At 39.5% G+C, this 21,479-nt stretch overlaps 1 protein-coding gene across 2 annotated transcripts in view; it reads left to right on the top strand.

Moving 5' to 3' along the window:
* Positions 1-21,479, top strand: part of atrnl1a (attractin-like 1a) — a 305,950-nt gene that overhangs the window by 1,812 nt on the left and 282,659 nt on the right. The gene's annotated exons all lie outside the window — the stretch shown is intronic.

Below are 21,479 nucleotides of genomic sequence, written 5' to 3'. Positions count from 1 at the left end.
CAAATAAGATGATTTGTTGTTTTTGATATTGCAGTGAGTTGCTAACATTGCTGCTTGGAAAGAGTATTTCCAGCTGCGAATAGAATAGGGTGGGAGTCCTTGGGATTTTATTGATGCCAATATTCTTCTGAAACTTACAGTACTGAGGTTGTCACAAATGTAGCCTACAATGTATTCTGAGCTTCATTGAATATCCATTAGTTGAACCATTAGTATGAGCTAATCCCATTCATACATATTCACATACCACTGCTAGGCTACTGGGAGCAATTTGGAGTTAAGTGTCTTTCCCCAAAGGACACTTTGACATGTGGACTGCGGGAGCTGGAACAGAACCACCAACCTCCCATATGACATATGACTGAGTACTGCCATTTGGGTGTAGTGACAGGTATAGTTCTTTTTTTTTCTTTTGGAAAAGGGTTGGATGAGGTAGTTCTCAATAATGAATGAATTACCCACAGGAGATGCCTGTTAGCTCAGCCCCTTTGTTGTGATACCAGCTGGAGTCCCAGCAAAGAAACCAGGCTGTAGAAAGGGCCATTCATACCAAGTGATTTAGCGAACTTTCAGAACACCCAAACACCAATGTTGGTTCCGGCGTGCATTATATAGAGAAAATCTCCATGCTTTATTTTGCTGCAAAAAGCCACTTTGTTGAGCGTCGTTTAATGGATGCAACACAAGAGACAAACAATAGAACCAAAACTTGAAACTGAGGGATATATCTGGTCACTGAATAATTATGTTTTTTATCCACTCACTTATATCACATAAAGTATTTAACCATTTGTCAAAGTCAGTTTGTTTGGGTAGCATTCACAATCTTTTGTGGTCTATCCACTGGTGTAACTTGCCAAGCTATTGTACTCCAGCACATCGCTGTTGCCAAATTGTACGTGCATGAATGTTATTCCTTTTTTATGAACTGTAAAATGATCTATGAAAAAAGTCACTGCTCCACCTATTTCTCTTGTTGCATCCATCACTCTCATATCCTCATAGCAGATGACAGTACCTTGTCACAGTCACCTACAGCCTGGTCTGCACAAGTAAGAGCAGAGAGATGGCAGGGCTTCAGTCTGATATTTTCTCTCTGGAGGATTATATTGATTCCTCAGTCGATGTGATTGTTGTAAGAGCAGTGAACAGAATGGGCAGTGGACTGGGCAACAGACACACTATATGACAAGGACAAGCTCTTTTACCTGTGGATGCCTAGTGTCAAGACAGTTTCCACTAATGCTGAGTAGTCCTTACACACACACACACACACATACACACACACATACACATACACAGTGGAATGCTTCACAGTGCTGTTAACAAGGAACAATAGTAGTGGAGTCTGGCTGCCCCATGAAACACAATGTAATTCTAAAATATGTATTTGGAGAAATGTTAGCGTTTCCTGGGGAAGCCTCTTGAGATCCAGCAGCTCATTTTCAAGGACATCTTTCTGTTATATACTATGAATAGTGCATGAAAAAAGATGATGGTACAAGAGGATAAGAGATGGAACAAAAGAGAAAAGCCCTAGCACTGTTTGTTGAAAGAAAACGTTATTTGATTTTGACACAAGAAAAGATGTTTGCAGTGAAAATCTGCAAAATAAATATAAAAACATTTTTACTCTAGTGTCAAAAAGTGAAGATCAAAAGTGATAGACCAACAAGGGGCTGTAATTTAAATCTTATAAGAGATGATCTCTAGATTAGACTTGTAAAAACCCAAGACCACAGATTTAGCACAGTGTTATCAGTACACAGTGTTTTTCTACTAAATTATTGTCACTAAAAATACAACTATAGGCCAATTGTGTAACAGTATTACAACGCAAATGTACATTCTTCATTAGATGGCAACCCTTATCAGCTGTAGTGATTCTAATAAGGAAAGGCTGAAGTCAGGTGACAAATAAATAGAACAATAAGCTCTTTTTAGTGACGCCTGCAGGCAGTGGATGAACACAGGAGAGTTCCTTTGTGGAACAGAAAGTCCATGCTAATGGGCATAGCAACACATCACCCAACCATCTCAGGTAACTCAAGAACCTAACCGTATGTAAGTTGCTAAATCTATTACTCTGTCAAAAAATATACTAATCACTATAAAGTGCACTTTATAAGGGATTCGCCACTTCGTAGTGCTGTCCATATTCTGAGTGAGAATCATTATACCCTGTTAAGTGGACTCACTGTATCCCATAATGCATCCTGAAAAGTAGTGGACAACCAGTGGTCACTTGTCAAGCCATCATGCCATCATGCATTGTACTGTGAAGAGAAATGATGGATGGACTTGACCAGCACCCTCTGATGTTAGGTCCAACTCTTCCATTAATCAAAAAGTTCATATATGGATCATAAATTAATATATTTTGGTGTAATTATTACTGAAATTAAGAAGTTGTTTTACATAGAATAAAGTATTTTCAACAGAATTAAGTTAGTTTTTTCCTGATGACGATGATGTTGACAGGCTCATGCATGCAGACCTGTATGCATGAGTTTGAGACTAATTTATTATATTAGATTATTATTTGAGAATCCACTCAGTATAATCTTAGTTATCACTGAAATTCATGTTGTTATTTGTTACTAATCTCCAGCCAATCTTGGCCCATTATAATCTCCAGCCAGTGTTGTGTATCATTGAACGCTGATTGTCATTATTTGTGAGACAGCATGTCATGTCTGACTGTGTCTTTGTTAATGTGCTCAATATTTAGCTCACTTTAAAGCTCACTACAGAGAATTCCCCATGTAGGAAGTATGAAGTAGTGAATGAGTATGTGATTTCAGACACAGCCTTTGAGTTTTTTCTAAACCTGGTCAAGGAGTTTTAGTGCTCATACCAAACCAGTCTGTGACAGTTACCCCATGTTTAACATGTTTTCCTTGTGTTTGTCCAGTAAGGACTTGTGCTGGTATTTGAATTTGTTGCCTGTTGTCTGTAGAAGTGCTTGTTGAGACATTGTGGTGACTTATAGGACATGAGCTGATCATGTGGTCCTATGATTCTTGGAATTGTTAATCACCATTACATGACAAACTTTGCAGTTATCCTATCACATGAATTGGTGTGAAGAAAACTTGCTGATTGCAAACATTGGCATGCCACATGCCATGCATCTTTTGTGTTTTAGTTTTAGGGGCCCATGTGGAGAAAGTGGTAAACCTTTTTCTATTTGCTGATTATTTTCTGTACATCCGCAGGTATGTAGTAATTTCTCAAGAAAAATATTCGTCCACATGTACAAACCGTCCAAGGTAAATTTTGATTCAGAGAATCTGGCCCAAAGGCAGGGGTGACAGGCACTGAAAATTAATATATGATAAATCTCACTGGTTGAGTCTGTGGCTGATATAAATAAACATCTGTGTTACATTGAGGAAGACTCATTACCAACTAAAAACGGCTTGTAGTAGGTTTAAAGAACTGACCACTGCAAACAATAGAAATTGAGACAGTTACTGACACGTTGGATCTGTAGCTGTTAATACAACCTTGTCTAAGGTAGGGATGCTAAACATATTAAAACTTAACTTTGTATTAAAATTACACTTTTTTCCCCTCCAGATATTCAGATTTATTCAGAAATGTTACCCACTTCAGTCTCTATGATTCTTCACTCTGTATTCCATAAAGACATTGTTTTAAGCTACATTATTCACATACCATCCTGTAATCCATTTGAATATATATCTACTGTAGATTTTTTGTGGATTGGTAACTATATGAATCTCCCTATCAACAACAGATACTGTACAAACACAGCTGTCCATATAGCTGTGCTATTTAAAGGCTCTTATGGCTCCATCAGCTGTGTGTATTAGTAAGGACAGGACAGAGAATGAACCTGTGCTTCAATATCACTGAAGTGCCACAAGAATCCTCAATACTACATCTTCAGTGGTCACTGGATTGCAGTTGTGAAACACACACAGGCTGTTGAGTCTCATATCTACACAGACAGATCCAATAAAGGAGAAATAGGGAGTAGACTGTCTATTGATTTAAGGTTTTGGTGCTCTGTGTAGTTTTATTGGTCTGCAGTCTCATGCTGGTCTTCTCTAATATTTTCCTCTGCAGTTCTTGCACCACGTCAGACTAGACAAGACCTTGCTTGTTCTCAAATATAAAAACACAAGTCAGGCTTACACATGAAAAGCACACAGAATTCACAGAAGTCTATTCATATTAATTCTGAATTGCTATTGTTTTAATCAGGAGTTAAATCAGTTGGGGCTGTATGAGGCTTGACTCCGGCACATATTGGCATACTTTGTTCACACGTATAACCGCTTTCTTAAATATACTGTACATAAACAAGCCGCCTTTGCTAACGCCAGGTAGGAAGCTTTGTCATAAGCAATGCAATCTGTACCACATCCGTCATGAATCAACTTCACAAAGCACCAAGTCATCTTCCCATTCTCTTTATCTATATATACAGTACATTGACAGACTTGAGCTCTGTCAGGATGAGATTGCACAGTGCAGAGATGCTAACAGCTGCTCTCCACTATCAGACACAAAACAAAAGCAAACTGCACAGGACTGCAAAACTTCATGTGTGTTTTTCATAGACACAAAACAAAACAGTACAAAACATAGACGTGGTCTCAGTGACGTCATCCATTGGTTTCTAAAGAGGGGTTATGATGACCACTGATGGCAGTTGCCATATTGGAAACATTAACTTAACCTAACAGTCCAACCCATCCAATTCTCGTAGAGACCAAGCGGCAACCTCCGAGTCCAATGCGGAAGTGCTAAAAGCTGCAGTTCATCGAGAACCCGCTTGAGGCTGGCTCCGGAAGTACAGGAAGTCACATACACATTAATGGGAAAAAGACAATCTTTGCAGCACAAATTAACATGTTCACAGCCTGGTACAAAAGACAAGTGTAGTCTGGATAGCTCATTTCTCGATCGGCACACACTGTACGGGTGATGAATTTTTTTCTATTTTCAAAGATATTGAGATTACGAGTCTTCCAATGAGAGGCACAGCTGACTGCAGGAACACTGTAGCTGTTGGCTAGGAGGCTCAAACTCCGCCTCTTTACGTCACACTGGCTCGACAGCAGCAATATGGCTGCTGCCGCCGATTGGCCTCAAAACAACTCTTCAGAAACAGATGGGTAACGCCACGGGTACTACGTCCATATTTTATACAGTCTATGGTAGAGACATGCCGCCTACGCACAGTGTCATTTCACTTTCCAGCATAACATCTATACAATTGAACAGTGTATATTCGGCCTAACTCTTGATCAGCCGAGATACAGGCAAAGAAGTAGAGCAGAGACAGCAGTTTGGCCTCCTGGCACACAGCTAGAGAGAGAGCAGGCCTATCAGTCAAATCAGAAATGCACCTAATTATGCAAATGTATACATAACTCTTTGCCTTGGTAGAATCAGAATCAGACCTTAGGACAGAGGAGATATTTGGATCTTTATCATAGTAGTTCAGTTGACAGATTTTGTAATCTGATATTTCTAACCTGTAACAGCTTTATGGAACATGCAAGATTTATCAGTTGTTGCTCTGTGTACAAATATGTATGGAAAATGACAATATAAAGACTTTGAATCACATTTGTGTGGTGAGGTTGTCTGCAATTTTTCAGTTTCTGTTCTGGGTTAGTATTAAGTCACAAATTTCAGGTAAGTCACATCTGTGGGTCTTTTTAGTTTGGTGCCTGGGAGAATCAAGAGAAACAACTGAAGTAGTACACTGCTGCGTGACACAACACTTTAAGATAAAAGCTTTCCATCAGACTAAATAGGTTACCTGTTTATCCTTCATTAACCTCACGGCACAGGGAGGCTGTGAAACACTTGTACACATATGTGTTTGAGGTGCCTTACAGTTTCACCATCAAACTGTTTAATCCAGCACATCAAAGTAAATCTATTTGCCTCAGGTTTTACCAGTATAAACCACTGCATTAATCTCACTTTGCCTCTTGCATTCTAAGTGCAGGCAGCCAGAAACACTGGAGGCTGTGGTGAAATGAACTCGAGCATTTGGAGCCATTATCTCTCAACAGAGATGCAGCAGGATGTTCTGGAAAGGATTTTGATGGTGCTAATTGAACAAGGAAGAAAGGATGAAATAAAAGTCTTGCTGTTGTAATGCCCTCGCACAGTGACCACAATAATGGAGTTTTTTGCCACTCAGACAGCTGGAGCCGAGTGAGCTGTAGTAATCACACAGGAGCCTGAAACATAGACTGGGGTGAGTCAGAGTTCAGATAGCACTCCTTAGGATGAGATTTAAAAATTGACCACATCGTCAAGACAGCCAAAAGAGTTACAATGAAGAAAATTACTCTCCACCTTTTCAGAAAGGTGTATAAAAAAACAGAGTACTATATTTAATTCCAAAATGGGATTATAGTGTTGGATTAAACCCCTCCACTACATGTCTGATTTAATCTGTCGACTAATGCTGTGAGCGCAATTTAGATGTTATGGTGGCTCTGAAATCCTATTACATGACGGTGGAGCCCATTATGCCTCCCCTTCAGCCTCTAAATGTGACATCATTGTCAATGTCATGAGGCAGTTCCCCCAAATACTTTGAACTACTATCAGGTACATTCAGATGGGACAGAAGTGATACAGCAGAAATTCAATCTCAACCAGGGTTAAAGATCAATTGGATTTTATGCCATCAGAATCTTATGATGCATAGTGGAGCCCATCATAAAATGTATTTTGGTTTCGTTTAAAATGTTGTTGATGGTATTTGAGTTTCTTGGAACCTTTACTTTTTTAATTTGAATGTATTTGGCCAGATCATTGTGATTCAAAATCTCATTAACAAGAGAATCCTGGCCAAGATTGGCAGCAGTAAAGGTTTCAACAAATATATGATATGGCTTTTCTGAACAGCCAATGACTACCTCAGTGCTTTGTAATGCTAAATATGTAACATTTTTAGACTTGATGAAGTAGACAGAGTGACGTTTGAAGTGAACATTGCCAACAACCAAAATATGTGCCCACTCCACCACAGAACAGGAAGCTGCAAATTAGGTAGACAGTAAGAATGGATTTCCCACGCTTCTTGGGCGCTCAAGTGCACTTTTTGGGAAATGACGTAGAAGCTCTGTGTTCATGTGAAATTTCTGAATTGGCATTAAAAAAAACTCTGTAATCACATGAATCGAGGGTAAGCAAGTAGGGGATTCTAGGAAGCCACCAACCACTAGTCCCTGGTGTCCACACTTAATGTGATGTGATTTGTAGGACACAGCATTGGCATGGTAGCAGTCAGCTATTGAAAAGTACCAGCAAACTGCTGAATCCACCTACATATAGTATTAGGCTAATGTGGCCGGACAGAGCCCTATATGAAAATATATCTGGAGGCTATTCATTTCTGTCTGATTTCTGAAGGGCTTCATCAGTGGACTTGGACATAATTGCCTTCCCTACATACTTCACTGTATTGTTATGTAGAGTTAGCCTGGGTGACCTGGTCCTGGGAGTTACCATTGTATTTTTTTTCTCACTGACAATGTTCGCTGGCTTTGAGTTGAATATAATTTACTGCTAGAGTCTGCTTAACACCCTCCATTCCAAATCCTTAGCACATTAGAAAAATCTGGTTCTGTCATGAAAAGTCTGAAAGTCTCTTCTTGGCTATCTTGTTGCCACATGTAAAGCTAGTGCTTGTTAGGCAATAGACCATTCATCCCCAGCCTGGCTTTGTGAGAACAATTCACAATTTCAAATTAGATTAGAACTTGTGTTTATCTGTTTCAATTTGAGATAAACACAAGGTACTTGTGCTGAGTCAAGGGGGTTTCAAAGGGGTGTTATCAATAGAAAATCACTTCAGATGCGATTAGACTTCCAACCAAACAGTATCAAACTGAGACACTGGTAAATTCCCGTTTAAACAATTCTGTGCAGGGAATGGAAGATATCTGAAAAATACTTTCCAGCTCTGTTGATAGCAAAATGATCGGGGATTCAAGAAACTGCTCCAAATCAGTGCCAGCAATTTTGGTTGTTTATGAATGAGGAGATAACTTAAACCTTACACTTTGCAATTCTGCAACAGCACCATAACTAACGTCACTAGACCTTTGTACTCATAAAATTAACTCCATATCGGTGTAATATTTGGGTAGTAGTATGTGATTTTACATTGTGTTACGGCCATTATGGAAGCATGTAAGATGCAGTGTTAATTTCGTTAACGAACTTATGACGATAAATGTTCGTCAACCACTTATTTTTTCATGACGGAAACAAGACTATGACGAGCCAGAGTGCTTCACTGATAATAAAAACTCTGGCGAACACTTTGATTTTGTTGACGAGACGATGACAAGATGAAAACTTTAGTGGCGGACTGTCGGATATTAAGAATCCACGTTTCCCCCGCTGTGCGTCTAATCTTAAGAAATAAAAGTGATGCATTCCTGTGACAGGAGTTATTATTTGAGGGGCGCAGTGTTAGCTTGGTCACCTACTTGCAGCAGGTGTGCTTTAGGAACCAGCTCTCCCCAACTCCATGCATCTGTCTCATCTTCATTGAGGATTTTTACCCCCCGGTGTGCGATAGTGACAAAGACACAACCGGGGGACGTCTGTTTACTATTTGATGTTTGCCGTTGTTGCCGCCATTACCGTTAAAAGCTCTGCGTCTACAGCTTGATTTAATCCAGTTTGGTGATACATCAGACACATTTAGTAAGTTTTGATCAACTCCTTGTTGAAAGATGCAGATGCATTTCAGAGTGCCGTGAACTGACTGTAAAGTGGGCCTGTCACTGCAGGTACATTCAAGGACTGTCGTAAAAGTGCAATACAGCCCTTGTATTTTACGTTCATGGCATTTTTCTGTGAATCAAGAGAATCCAATTACAGTCACAGTGGTCACATCAAGAATGTTTTCTTTTGACTTTTTAGCAGGGACAGGCTGAATTATTTAACTTAAGATATTACACAAGCTATAGTGTTAAAGGAGGGAAATGTCGACGATTTTAACACTTTAACACACTAGACTAAAACTATAAAGGGCTGAAAAGACTAAAATGTGACTGAAACTAACAGGCATTTTCGTCCTAAGACCAAGACTAAATCTAAAATAGCCGCCAAAATTAACACTGGTAAGATGCAGAATGTAGACTATTGGCAAGAGCACCACAGACACCCACCTTCAGGTACGCTCTGTTACACTGTCAGCTACGACACTACACATTGTCTATGTCTCCCATTATGTCTCGGTTACTGCCTCCAACAGTAGATCAGAGGTGGAACAACTTTTCTCTACTATTACACCAATGTTACACATCACAGATGAAGTGTAAAATAGGGCAGTATGTCCAACATAGTCGATACTTAGGTGGGTAGCCCAAGTATATTTTTTTAATCTGTATAAGATCACCATCTGTTACCAATGGGTTACTCAAGCTACTGTTGCTCTACGGCTCTGCATCTGATAACCTCAGAGGGAGAGAGAGAGGGGTCCATTGGTGCGTCCCACTGGTTATTGCATTGATTGAGTAGCCATGTGCTGTGTTGAATATGAAACTTCTCATGACGCTGTTTGAAGAGTTCTGTGCAGTTGGTTACGGGTGGTGTCAGTCTGTACTATCTGTTGCGAAACGCTCTGTCATTACGAGTCTCATAAGACACAGATCACCTTTTATGATAACAGAAAATTGAGTGAAAGATTACACAATGAGAGTTGTATTAATTCGGCATCTTAGAAAACATGCTGCTGATGAATATTGTCATGAAGCAGTGTGCATAACGAGAGAAGCCACTGTGTGTGTGTGTGTGTGTGTGTGTGTGTGTGTGTGTGTGTGTGTGTGTGTGTGTGTGTGTGTGTCTGCATGCGTGCGCGCTCAGGGGATGAAGGGGGGGTAACAGAATTGGAAGAAAAATTTGTTGTGCAAATCAAAGACATTTGTGAACAGTTGGAGAACAAGGCACATTCAATCCAAAATCTAACCTAGCAATAGTAGAAAGATGACATAATGTGATAGAAATTATATAAACAGGGTAAAGTATTATATATATATGTATATGTCCCTACTGACACAGGTACAGTGTTGTCCTGTGAGGCCTAAATATCCCACCTTGAACTGGCAATGTACAAGAGCCACTGGATTGATAAATGGTTGTATTGGCTGGACTTAAATCAGGTCTGCTAAACTGTCTAAATCTTCTAAAATAAATAAAACCGGCGCTCACAGATTCATCGGCTTCCCAGGCTACCAAAATATTGGAGAACAAAATAAACCTGGGGGCTGATGTCAGCTTCTAAGAAACACAAACTATGATAAGAAAACATTTTGAAAGCCTTCGGAGGAGATTTGGAAGCCGTAACCAACAGAATAATCTTCTCAAAACCTGATATCTCAAAGCCCAGACTGTTTTTACAGTAAATTAAAGTCACATAATGTGCGTTGGTATAGTCACAGACACAAAATCATCTTAATATTGACTTTCTGATGCCTGACGATAAAGAAGGAAAGCCATTCAAGGACAAAACAACCACTCGAGTGTTTCAAAGAGAGACAGTCTGAGCGGAGACAGAAGAGAGTGCTTTTCTGACATCAGAGTCGTCATCTGCTGACACGGCCTTCAACTGTGTGTTTGTGTGTGTATGTGTGTGATTATGTGTGTTAAAGCCTCAGGCAGCATGCACCGATGATGACACAGCTCGTGAACTGAAGATGCCACAGCGCAGTGCTTCTCGGTTGTAGAGCTTGTTTGTGTTTGCTGTGGTTGTGTTCACATTTGTGTGTGTATTTGCGATAAAGCATGAGTGTGTGGGAGGGAGGAGCATCGGGCGGCCATCTGTCCAGTGTGTGTTAATCCTGCTATGATGAGAGCAAAAGCAAGGGCATCACATACACATACACACAGTCACTCACACACTCACAGTTGGATTGGTGGGTGTATTACATGAATCATAACCCCCTGTGTTCCTCCCTCAGGCTCTGGTAGTTTCACAGAGACAGGAAAGATCTGTTCTTATGACATCATCCTCGTCGGACAGAGAGCCCCGCTGACCACGAAGCATTTCATTAAACTAACTTTTGCTCCCTCGTGTCCTGTCCCCTCCTGTGACCCGGAAATCATTTCTCTTCTGCAATCATGAAGGATATCCCAATCCCTTAAATGCTTAGAGCGAGGAAACACCGGTAGTATACAGTATTTTATCAAATGATGTAATGTAGACTATAAGTGCTGCACCTTCAAATCAATCATACTTTATACCCCTGAGTCTGAGTCCACATTAATCCAGAATGTTCCTACTCTACTGCATGTATTATTTCAATAGTCATTTTAAAACCAGATTATTTACAAAATTCCCAGAAGTTGAGGTCAATCAAACCTCTCAGCTGTAATGTATATTTAAGAACCTAACGTCTAAGTTCAATAAAATCAGAGGGAGCAAATTGAGAAATTATTCTTGACCCAGTTTAACAGTGATATGAATTTGAAATGAAATCTGGGCTGCCTAAAGCATAAGATGATTCAAATAAGTAAAAATAGTTAAGGTCAAAGTTAATCACAGTGAGGTTTTTCCTCTTGGGATCATGAAAAAATTAAAATAAAATAAAAGTATCCTGTCTGATTGAACTGTTTTCAAATGTCTGTTGTAATTACTGAGGTTGGATGCAAAAGGAAATTCATGAATTTCCATAATCTGAGGGGTTCATCCTCTGGGAATTAAAAATGGTATCACAAAATGTTTCATTAACAATACTAATACTAATACTACTACTACTACTACTACTAATAACAACAACAACAACAACAACAACAACAATAATAATAATAATAATAACAATAACAATAATAATAATAATACATTATATTTATAACATATTTTTCATTTACAGAAATCTCGAAGTGCTACAGGCACACAGTAAAAACAAACTGGAACATTTCTTAAAAGGAGTACTTAAAATAAGTTAAAAGCCTCTTTAAAGAGGAAAGTCTTTAAATTTTTATTAAAAGCATCCACAGTCTGTGGGGTCCTGAGGTGGCTGGACAGGGAGTTCCACAGATGTGGTGCAGCTGCACAAAAGGCCTGATCTCCCATGGTCTGGAGCTTGGTTCTGGGAGGGTGGAGGAGGTTTTGATGTACAGAGCGTGAGTTCCTAGTTGGGGTTTGATTGGTGAGGAGTTCTTTCAAAGAAAAAAAGAAAACACTTGTCATCAATCTTTTTTTTTTTTTTTTTTTGTTGCCAAGACTCCTTGTTGCAAGTTGTAGAACTCCAATAGTAATGTTTCACAGTAATCTAAAACTTCACTCTGTAGATGAGGGAGGGAAAATGGGGAACTAAGCACATCATTTCTTCATTTAATCTATTTTTGGGAGCTTTTGGGGGCTTTTGTAGATAGGACAGCTGGTTAGAGACAGGACATATAGGGAGCAGAGAGCAGGGAATGACATGCCGCAAAGTGTTAAGGCCAGGTTACGACCCAGTAACTTCAGGGGTGGACAAGAGTTGCACCATTTGTACATGGGACATCCGTCTTAACCATGAGGCCAAACCAGATACCCTAAGTCCAACTTTTGTACATGAGTTGAAAGGCTTTATAACAGAGCATAACAGATCTACAGTTAAACTTCTCAAATATCATTGAGAATCATCTTCTGGAGATCATGACTTAACACATTTATTAGAAACATTGCAATCTTTTCAATCACTTTATCAGGGCTAGATTCTTAAACAGACAGGCCAGTCAGCTTACAGACAAACAGTATGCGTAATAGTTTCAATATGCCCCCACATTCCTATATGCTATATTTAGCCTTAACATGAAATCTCTGTCTCGTAATAATGATGTCATAACCTCTCCATCAGGCCCACCACAGCCTCAGTGGATCAATACTCATTAAGCTATGTGTGTGTGTGTAGTCTTTATAATCCATCACACATACACTACTTACCTCCTCTGCCAGTAATCAAGCTGGTGTTTGTGGTAAAGTCCAATGTTTTCCTTTCAAAGAATAATTAGACAAAGTTGATGGAAAATGTCTCTATTAATAAAAACAGAACACAGCTGGCTCATTGGCCTGGTTTCTGGTTCAAGTGTCTGTGTGGATGCCAACTCAGTATAACTTAAGTGGTACAGTTTATCTGGCTGAACAAGCTGAGGTGTTTATTTCCTGTTCACCTGTGAAATTACCCATATGATAAGATTTGGTTATGTTCTGTTTAATCATGTTGGATGGAATCCAAATGTTATTGCTGTGTGACTGGGCACCTAATATCAGTATTGAATATTTGATGACCAACTAGTCCAGTAATCATCTTTATAATATCTAATAATTATCATCATGTGTTATTGAGCAAAGTTTAAAATGCTGGTAAAATGTATTGCTGGCTTTAGAGTGGCACGGCCAGTGGTGTGTGTTTGGGTATAAATGGGGTTTGTAAATAGAGGGTATGCATGTGATCATAATCATTGCGGTCACATGCACGAGTGTCAGAAAGCACGTCAGAAAGCACGTAGTCCATAGCACTGGCAACCCTGGCAGAACTCAGATGCAGCATTGGCTACTACCAAAACTACATTTTGAATGCTGCCAAAATGCAGCCAAAAAAGACTTATAAATAAAGAACAATGAAGCAAGACAGATAAAAATCAAGGGACAAATTGGGTCTGATGATTTTAAGGTCATTGAGATCAAACAGTATCTGACCTAATCCTAATTCTTGTCTGCACTGCTAAAGTAATGTGTGTCATTGTTAAAGAGTTTAAGAGTTGTGTTGTGTGTAGTTGTCAAATGTCTTCATTGGTTTATCCCACAGTAAAATCAATATATTCATTTTTGAAACAATAATTGACTGCAGGATTTGCTTTGTGTACTCCCCTGACCTAAAAGCAGGTCTGTATAAATGGCAGGAAACCCAATTTTTAGCCACATGTTTATGTTCATGAATCACTGTGTCTTTGGTAAATCATTGATATCTCTGTTGAGTCCAAATGACCTTTATTTAAGCATATTTTTATCTGTTTTACTCCAAGTCATGTTGGAGGATGTTTTGCCACCCAGACCGTCAAAAAGGATCCATGCTGGTAGGAAAATGACGTCAGTGCACGCCCTCTATACTAATGGGCACTTTGCATAGCATCCTCCGCCATCTGTGTGTGAATAGGTGAAGGTGACATGTAGTGTAAAAGCTCTCTGAGCCCTGGAAGAAGAAAAGAGGGCACATAAGGTGCTGTGTGACGTCAATGTTGACTGAAAGTCACATCCTGCTTAATGTTTGGTTTCCACATTTTTAGAAGTAAGACCAAGTATTTTTGAAGCCTTCATGCACCTTTTTGCATTTGTCATATCGTTGATATATCCTCACCTTTTACACTGTCGTCTTTGTTGACACTTAAAACTCAAAGCTACATTCCCTGACATTTAAAAAATTCATACATTCTGTAACAAACCGACCGAGTTGAAACAACTTCCCCTTGTTTCTTTTGTTTACACTTGTCTGACCGAGCAACATGGATTTTTTTGAATGGGTTAAACATTGGAGAATCAAACTGCTGCGTGTATTTCTATTCTTTTTAGTTGGCTTATGAAATTTTGATTTATGCCAGTAAAGTTTAGTTTTCCATTGGCCTGTTTCAGATTGGGTTCAGAAGTGTGAAGACCTTTTGTATGATACTTATCATACAAGTCAACCAAACTTAAGTGCAACTTCTTACCCTCCAATGTCACAACCCTCTTAATTAATTCATAAGAACTGCTGCCATTCAGTGTCCATCTATGATCCATACTAAAGTTATTTTTTTCTTATCATGTTAAGCAACCACAGGAAGTATTGAGTTCACATTGAAAGCATTCTTGCACATAATATCATGCTTTTGGTGAAGCTTGAACTTTAACCAAAACCTGTACAGGAACTGACCAACCACAAAATAAATGTTCAGCTTCATTATCTTTGTCTTAGATGAGATTGTGTGTCTGTATGTGGGTGTATGTGCGTGTGTGTGTGTGTGTGTGTGTGTGTGTGTGTGTGTGTGTGTGTGTTTATGTGGGTCTGGATCAGCTGTGTTTTGCTGGATGTGTTTAGTTGACCCTCAGACTATCTGCTGAGGCTAGAGTTATTTTCCTGGCAGGGAACCTTCCTCTATGTTTCTTTCACTCTCTTTCTCCTCTCATCTCTGCATCTGTACTCACTGCATGTCTCTGTGACCATCCCAGTGGATATCTCTCTCTCTCTCTCACACACACACACACACACACACACACACACACACACACACACACACACACACACACACACACACACACACACACACACACACACACACACACACACACTTTCTTGAAATCCACCCATAGAAAGACATATTCCCCTCTTGCTTCCAAACTGTTTTCTCAAAAATGATTCATCCCTGAAGCATGTGGTGGCTGTACTTCCATGTGTGCCTGTGTATATCTCTGTGTTGTATGCATGTCTCTGTGTGTATTTCAGTGTGTTTGAGTCGTTTGTGTGTATCAACACGTGGTGGGTGGCTGTGTTTACAGCAAGAATGGGGCCTGGATTATTTGTCTTCATTTTTGGATGTTTGCTCATGTTCTCTAGTATCTCTCAGCATTCTTTGATTTTGTCTCCCTTTTCCACCTCTGACGTGATGTTCAGACCCCTTGCCTGGACAGGGAATGTGTGTGTGTGTGTGTGTGTGTGTGTGTGTGTGTGTGTGTGTGTGTGTGTGTGTGTGTGTGTGTGTGTGTGTGTGTGTGTGTGTGTGTGTGTATGTGTGTGTGTTTGAGAGAGAGAGAGAGAGGGAGAGAGAGAGAGAGAGAGAGAGAGAGAGAGAGAGAGAGAGAGAGAGAGAGAGAGAGAGAGAGAGAGAGAGAGAGAGAGAAAGTCACAGTACACATGTATCTGATGGAATCAGCCTGAAAATGAGCAGTCTTGTTGTCATGTCCTGTCACTTGTGCCAGGTGGCCGATCAGAGTTTCATGTTTGTGTCACTTAGACTCAATATTATCTGGGGCTGTTTTTGCTCTCTTGCCATTTATACCTTTTGCTAAAGCACTTGGGAAGAAACCAAAAGAAGTCAGCAAATCCAGTTGAATTTCACTAACTAATTTGTTTGATATTTGGATACATCAAATATTTCAAGACAAGTCTGCGTAAAAGACTAATTGATTGTTTTTGCTCAGTTTTGGCAGACTAGAAGCAAACTGCATATGACATCAGCTAAATAAATACAAAGTGTTCTGTAATGCAGCATAATAAATCTTAACATAGCCACTTACTTCATCCTCATGAAACTCTGATTGCAACCACACTGACATTGACAAACGTAATCCTCCATTAGTACCTTACAGGCAGATGGGCTGCACAGGATAAAAACCAGAAACAGCTGAATCTGTTGTGGAGATAAGAAGTGTTTGTCCATTCCAAAAAAAAGATGCACCTGGCATATAAAACCAGACGTATCCAGTCCATATGAGCATTACATGACATCAAACAGATGTATACAAATGTTTCGGGTATAAAATCACAGAGGGAAATGGGTTCCCCAGACTAAAGTTTCCTACATTTTCCAACAGTTAAATACTTTCCAATAGTATGTGTTTCAAAACAATAAAATCTCTGTCGTTTTTAGGTTCAATGGTATCGAAAAGTGACAAAGCTTAAAGGTGACATATCATGCAAAATCGACTTTTTAATGGTTCTCTACTTGAAATATGTGTCCCTGGCATGTCTACAAACCCCCCGAAAATGAATAAAATCCATTCTGCCCGTTTTGATTTCTCTACCTTTCTGTAAATGTGTGTGAAACGAGCCGTTTCAGACTTGCGTGTTTTTGTTACGTCACAACAATATCCAGTCTGTAACGGAGTCAGAGCTCGGAGCTTGTTCAGCCCATAGACTGTATAAAGTACAACTCAACTCCTCCGTTTTTCATTACCTGCAAACATGTGTGCTAACAAGGAGCTTAGGAGGGAGGCATGCTAGTTGTAGGCTGTCTTAATAAACACAAAGGTCGGTTTTACTCCCCACGTCAGCAGATTTGAAGATCTAGTGGATGATTTTTATTTTTCTTGGAAAAGTGCTAGCGCTAGTTAGCATAGCCACATAGCTACATGTCGTAGCTGTGTACCAAGACACACGTCTACATACTGACAAATAGAACAACAAGAAACACTATGTCTGTGACCAATCTTTCAGAAAGGTCCTGTTGCAGGCGCCTTTCCGTCAGGATCAGATTCTGGATCAGATTCAGAGGGTTGAAGTAACGCGGGTCTGTGAGCAGCCGTGTATATTTAGCCAACATGTAAACATTAGATCAACGTGCTGGACAGCCAAGGCCACATCCACTACCGGAGGGGGCGTGTTCAGAGAGAAAATCGACCGTTCTGAGCAGGGCTGACAAAGAGGGTTTTTCAGGCATGCCAAAATCTGATTTCAAAGGTTTTTTTTGAGCATAAACTTTAAAGACATGTTTTGGGGACCTCTTAGACCAATATATTTTGATGAAAAAAGTGTAATATGTCACCTTTAAAAAAAAAGAAAACATGAATAATAGACGGCCAAAAGCAAAAGGAGAGAGAAGTAGTGGTTGAGTGACATAGAGAGGAAGTGTTGAGAACTGGAGTCGCTATCCCAAACCAAGTTTTGAAACACAGACTTTGTTCTATGATAGTATCACAACAGTTACGCTTGGAAAAACTATCAAGAAAAACCTTTGTACAACCCTGCAGGATTATATCTAAATGCATCATCATTCCTGCAGTGTGTTTCTGCTCTGCCTTCTGTCACAGCTGCAGCTCTTCAACATCCATGACACAACAGACCTCATTCACAGGTTGACAAGTACTAATTCTTAGTAGTCCTTCTGGCTTGTCATAAGGTTGCACAAGTTACTATTGGAGATAGACCGAGAGCAGAGGAGACAGTGATGCAAACTGGTAACTGTACATTTTCTATTAGTCCTGAGCCGCAAATCAGCAGTTTGAAGCTGTTATTGTCTGACAAGGCTGTGCGATATGCCTTCGAAAACTGATGCCAATTTACCAGATGTAGCCAGTGTTGATGCTAAAACACTTCCAGCCAAGACTTCCTTTTGTTGAACTGAGATTGTGTCAATCGTTTCTGGTGCATCCCAAAACCTAAATGCTGATGGGCTTAACAGACACAGCGTCAAGCAGATTTATCAAGCAGGAGTCTATTTATAGAAAAATAATGTCAGATTACCACTGAAGTGAGCAGGGATGTCTGTACAGTGTTGTGTGTCTCACTTGCTTTTGCTCTCCATAGAGACTGTTTTTCCTGCATACACCAAAGCTTGCTGGTGCATGATTGGTCATTAATGCAGATGGTAACCAGAACACTTCCCATGCTGAAAATCCAGGCCTCCAAGTAAAGGTTCTACAATTGTATGTAGAATCTGAAGAGATTCATTTATAGTTATGAAATGAAACAATGGTTGACCAGCAACTCACTTGTTTGAAGATAATTCAGAGTAGTTGGTTTTATGAATGTAATCAGGTGGCATTGAACAGAGTGATGTAACTGCTTTTTGCAAAGGGTTTCAACTTATCCAAAATGTCTTCTTCTTTAGGGATCCTTCCCATGTTGTCCAACAAAGTAAGCACTTTCATTCCAAATACTTGCAGGCATAATTGTCCAGAAGGATTAAATTACAGTCATTGCTGTTTGTTTTATGGCTGCTATCCAAAGTCATCAATTGGGGCAGTTCCCAAACTTTCTTATCCTTGTTTTGTTATATGGGTTGTTTCTGTTCTCTATCAGGGAACGTGTTGGTGTGAGAGGTTGGATGTCAGAGACTGTGTGTGTCGGAGTCTAGTCAGAGCTTAGCAAGCCTTTGTTGGGTGTGGTTATGTGGATTTTGTGGAAACTATCCCATAATATCACTGAGGGGATGACAACATAGGATAGTGATTTCAGTCGGTATGGCAACACTATACAGCTCTGAACATACAATAGTGCTTTAATGCAGACCACATGTAGAGGGGCACACCAGAGGGGCAGACACACTTTTAGAAACACTCACACACACACACACACACACTCTCTCTTTCTCTCTCTCTCTCTCTCTCTCTCTCTCTCTCTCTCTCTCTCTCTCACACACACACACACACACACACACACACACACACACACACACACACACACACACACACACACACAAACACACACACACCTCTACTGGCTGCAGGACTCAGTGTATAATCAGTCTGTGGTCTGGCTGGGCTGGGTGCAAACTCTGTAATAATACAGCGGCCTGTTGTCAGACAGTAATAAAGGCTCTATTTCTGCACACACATAAACGCACATGCATCAGTGGGGATACTTGTACCGTGGAGCTGAGTCAGGACACAAAAGACAGAGCAGGTCCTGTCAGAGGGAAGAAGTAAAGCTCAAGTTGACTCACAGACCTCATCAACCCCTCTCACCAGAGAGATAAAGATCATGTCAACATCATAGTAAGGGGAACTTAAAAAGGTAAAGGAGTCAGCACACTTAATGCCTCTATGTAGTCAAGTACCCTAAGAAGTTTTAGTTTGAGTGTGCTCAACATCATAGCAAGGGCCCTGCATAAATATGCTGGTTTCTTAAACTGCTGAGTCTTTGTCATTATCTTCTTCTGCTTCTTCTTGATCTAATTTTTCTTCTTCTTCTTTTTGACCTAGTTTGTCTTCTTCTTCATCTGCTCCTTCTTTTTTTCTTCTTGATCTTCTCCATATTTCTTCTTCTTAATATGCTGTGTCTCTTTTCTACTTCTTCTTGATCATCTTCCTCATCTTGATCTTCTTCCTAATTATTTTCTTCTTCTCTATCTTTGTCTTCCTCTTCAATGTTTTCTTCTTCATTGTGGTTTTCTGTGTTTTCTTCTTCATATAAATCATCTCCATCTTGATCATTCTCTTCATCTCCATCAGTGTGCATGTTCTTACTCGTCTTGATTGTCTTCTACAATATTTTGATCTGCTATATCTTCTGCTTGGTCTTCATCTTGATCTTCTCAATCTTCTTCCTCATCTTATCACATCTTATCACTTTTTTGGAAGTGATAATAGGTGGTTGGCAAAATTGTTAACAAATATATGTCCCCACTAACTGGACTGCAGTTGAATAAAAGGATTGAGATTGGATTGAGGCCATACAGCAACATTTTGGCACAGGAATTACATGAACCCAAAGTGAGTCGGTATATGTTTTCTTCAAACAGTGTGGTTCAAAGGATCAGGATGTTTTCAAAGTAACATGACTAATTCACCTGGTAGCTTACCTCAGTTTTATTTTTGTCTCTTTAGGTTCTTCAAATGATTGACTGCATTTCAACACTGACATTATTACTGCTGTCTCTGAGGACATGTGCAGAGTTAGCATAGTGTGTGTATTACCTTTCTGTTCCTGCAGTTTGACTTGTGAGCCCTGTTAAACACACAATCCCATAAAGCCAGTTAACCTTTAGAGGATGTGGTCATTAGGGAGATGTGTCTTCATTCTCAGGTTAAAGCTCGAAGAATGATGATGATCTTCAGAGGAACATGAGGAACATGAGTGTGTTTTTGCTCAAACATGAGACATGATGAATATTTGATTATGACTTTCACTCCCAACTGAGACAGATAGGTGAAGCAAAGTCACCTCATGTGTATGGATGTCCAGCTCCTATGCAGCCTGCTGTTTGTGTGTGTGAGTGTGTGTGTGTGTGATGACAATGGAGGGTTGTGTGTGCACAGCCTCATTTTTCCTTTTCATCTCTTCTTCCCTTCAATCTTTTTTGTTTCTTTATATGTGTTCCCTTTCTTCTTTTCTCTTGATTCCGGTCACTTTGTTTCTCTTTTATTTCCTGTATTTTATTCTCTTTTTACTCCTTTCTTTTATTTTAACTTCCCTCCCCATTTCTTTCCTATTTTCTTTTCTGAACCTTTCTCTTTAGTCCTCATTCTTGCATCTTTACTTCCCACCTCTCCACCTTTTTGGTATTCCACCCTCCTTTATTTTTCTCCTGTCTTTCTATATCTGTCCTCCTTGTCTTTTTTCTATATGTTGGTCCTTTCATCTTTCTATCCTCTTTACAACCATTTCTCCTTTACTTTTAGCATTTGATACATTTCTGTCTTTATTTTTTTAAAAGTATTTCCTTTTTTTCTGTCTGTATCCCTCCTTTTATCTTCTAGTTTACTTTTCATTTTCCTTCTTCTTGCACTTTATTTACACTCTTCTCTTTCAATTTGGTCTTCTCATCTTCATGTATTTGATTTTATTTATTCTTCTATCCTTGTCTTTCCTCACCTCTTCTCCTCTATATTGTATCTTTCAATATCCTCTTTCCTCTTATCCTTTGTATGTTCCTATCCTTTTTATCCTCCCTTCCTTTGTCTTTAATTTTTATTTCATCCTTCTTTTTCTTTTATTCTCCATACATTCACATCTGTTTATTTCTGTCTTCCTCTTCTTCCCATTATCATTTTTCTCCAA

The sequence above is a fragment of the Notolabrus celidotus genome, chromosome 4 (assembly GCF_009762535.1).
Source record: "Notolabrus celidotus isolate fNotCel1 chromosome 4, fNotCel1.pri, whole genome shotgun sequence".
Classification (NCBI taxonomy): Eukaryota; Metazoa; Chordata; class Actinopteri; order Labriformes; family Labridae; genus Notolabrus; species Notolabrus celidotus.
The sequence above is the reverse complement of the archived record's forward strand: the minus strand, read 5'-3'. Positions and strand labels throughout refer to the sequence as shown.